We start from the raw sequence: 3,058 nt of genomic DNA, 5'->3' as shown, positions 1-3,058 counted from the left end.
TATTTATATTTTGTGGTTACCCTGAGGCTTGTGTGTAATTTCATAGATAAAACCGTCATTTTTCTGCTGGCAACATCTAATCTTCATTTACCTAAACAAGTTCTTTCCTTTTCTTCTTCCCCTCTTATGTTATTGTTGTGTTAAATTATCCCTTTTTATGTTGTGAGTTTGTTACTAAACTGAGATAGCTATAGTTATTTTTTAGCTTTACTTTTCCTCTCTTTAAACTTTATACTGTAGTAAAGTTTTTGAAAATCTTTTCTAATAAAGATTTTCAATTTTCTTGTTCTGTCTCTTACCTTGCTTACAGTTTTGTGTATTTTTGCTATTTTGTTTCTGGTAGAAGAGCTTATTTCAACATTTCTTGTAAGGCATGTCTAGTGTAGATGAACTACCTCTACTTTTGTTTGTGTGTGAAACCTTTATTTTTCCTACAGATCTGAATCATAACTTTGCTCAATAGAGTATTCTTGGGTTATAGATTTTAGCTTTCAATATGTTGAGAATTCCATTCCACTCCCTCCTGGACTATAAGATTTCTTCTGATAACCTAATGGGGTTTCCTTTCTAGGTTACTATCCTGTTTTTCCTGGCTGCCTTTAAAATTACTTCTTTGTCATTGACTTTTGACAATTTTAATTTATGCATGTTGGAGGTTTTTAGCATTGAAGTAATTAGGCGTTGTCTTAGCTTCAAGGACTTATATATTCAGTTCCTTCCCCAAGTTTGGGAGGTTCTCAGCTATTGCTTTATTGAATTATCTCTCTACTCCCTTCTCCCAATCTTCTTCTGAGATATCCATTATCCTAATATTGCCCTTCCTAAAAGAGTCTGATAGCTCTCATAGCATTTCCCCCATGGTTTTTTATATCTTATTTCTCTTTCCTCTTCTACTTGTATCATTTCTAGCTTTCTGTATTTGAACACACTAAGTCTCTCTTCCACATTGGTCTGCTCTATTTCCAGTGCTTTCTAGTGCATTCTTCACCTTGTTTTTTTGTGTTCTTCAGCTCCAGAATTTTGAAATGCTTCTTTTTTTTTCTTTTTCAGGGGAGTGTGAGTGCTTTTCATTCCATGCTAAAGAGAGGAGAGGATCTCTGAGGAACACCTGGGACTGGGTAGGGACTCTTAAGAAAGGTAAACAAGGCTTCCTAAGCATGCTGTGCCTTTTTGAAAACCTGGCCCATATACTTAAAGTCCATGGTAGATCCTGGGTCTAGAGAACCTTCATCAAAAGAAAGGAGGGTATGGGATTCCCAGAGACTGGCTTCCAGTCGGACAGGGAAGGCCAGTGCCCAATGGATTAGAGCCAGGATTCCCTCAGTTAATAGTATCCATGCCTGTCAACATGAACTTCAGTTATCTTGCCCTTACAGTGGAGTCACTGACTGTGTAACTCTGTGTCAGAGATGCTGCTGTCACAGGACCTCCTTTCAAGGCGACACTAGGAAACTACTCTCCGAGTCCATCCTCAGCAGTTGAGACAGTGACAGGTTAACTAAAGATCCCCCCTAGCTTCTACCTCTTGACCTTGAACAACTGAGGTCTCTGCATAGGGCCTGAAGTAACTGTGGCTCTTTTTCAGGCACTGGGAAGGATGGTGCTGAGGAGACCTGCTCTTCTGGCTGATTCAGAAGTTGGCTATCAGTTCCTTGTGAGGAGGCACTGCTTGAGGTCTGGGGATCTCCAGTGCCTTGAAGCTTTTGTCCCACTTGGATCTTTTGTCTGGTGACTGCCATATACAGACTCAGTAGATTTGTGACAAAGGGTTTCCATCACCAACACTGCATACCTCTGGTAGTTTCTCTACCATAAATTTTTCCAAGAAGGAATTCTTTTCAAATGGCTCTGTCTCCAACTGATTTCGGCTCAGCGTAGACCCACTGTCCTGGTAGTCCTGGATCTCTAGATCTTACGTATGAAGCAATGTTGCTAGGTCCCTCACTTGGCACTGCAGTGACAGACTCATGCCCATCAGAGGACAAATCAAATGTTGGGAGAACAGTGAAGGGTTAGCTAGGATGCAGTGGATATTCCAATAGAATGGGAGACCAGAGAGCTCACTCCACACCTGGAGTATCAGCACCTCTGCCACATGATCACAGGAGAATGTAGCTTTGCCAGGGCAAGCACTGTCCTTCAACAATGGGCAAAGAAGATCATACAAATGACAATGAAAAGCCTCAGGAGGAGCAGTCAGGTGTTTGTTCAGCTCCTTGGCTTGCTGGCTGATCACACTAGTGTCCACCTGTTCAGGCCACACCTGTTGAAGATCTGAAAGCAACCAGACATAGCCCTGCTTAGTGATATAAGCCTTGGCCAAGAGGGAGTTCTCCACAAGCTGTAGCCATGCCCACGGCTGCATCTGCAGGCCTTGCTCCAGTTCCTCCATCGTGAGCAGCCTCAAGAGCCCTCACTCTCCCCGCGGCAAGCTGGCCCGCCCATGCAAACCAAAAGGCGAAATGGTTCTTTTTTAGAATTTTAATTACTTTGGGCTTCCCTGGTGGCACAGTGGTTGAGAGTCTGCCTGCCGATGCAGGGGCCACGGGTTCGTGTCCCGGTCCGAGAAGATCCCACATGCTGTGGAGTGGCTAGGCCCGTGAGCCATGGCTGCTGAGCCTGTGCGTCCAGAGCCTGTGCTCCACAACGGGAGAGGCCACAACAGTGAGAGACCTGCATACTGAAAAAAAAAAAAAAAAAAAAAAAAAAGAAGAATTTTAATTTCTTTGATAAAATATTTCTCTATCCATTAGTTTTATTCCTGAGTTCACTGTATTGCCTTTCTGAGATTTCTTGTACCTCCTTGAATTTCTTTATAAGAGCTACTTTGAACTCTTTATCAGTTTGTTTGCAATATTCCATGCCTTTGAGTTTGGTTGCTGGAGAATTGTTTTCTTTTTGTGATATCATTGTACCATGATTTTTCATACTGTTCATGGAAATGTGTCTCTGCTGAAGCATTTGTGTGATTTTGTCTGTATAGCTTTGCTTTTACCATTTATCCTAGGGTTTTGTAGCATTTGAATTAGCAAACATCTTCCTTATTTCAGTAGGTTTT

At 42.0% G+C, this 3,058-nt stretch overlaps 1 pseudogene; it reads right to left on the bottom strand.

Moving 5' to 3' along the window:
- Positions 1–1,494: 1,494 nt before the first annotated feature.
- Positions 1,495–2,392, bottom strand: LOC136143044 (non-homologous end-joining factor 1 pseudogene; annotated as a pseudogene).
- Between the last annotated feature and the right edge of the window lie 666 nt (positions 2,393–3,058).

Source organism: Phocoena phocoena, chromosome X, assembly GCF_963924675.1.
Source record: "Phocoena phocoena chromosome X, mPhoPho1.1, whole genome shotgun sequence".
In the NCBI taxonomy this organism is placed as follows: domain Eukaryota; kingdom Metazoa; phylum Chordata; class Mammalia; order Artiodactyla; family Phocoenidae; genus Phocoena; species Phocoena phocoena.
This window is presented reverse-complemented; position numbering and strand designations above follow the sequence as displayed.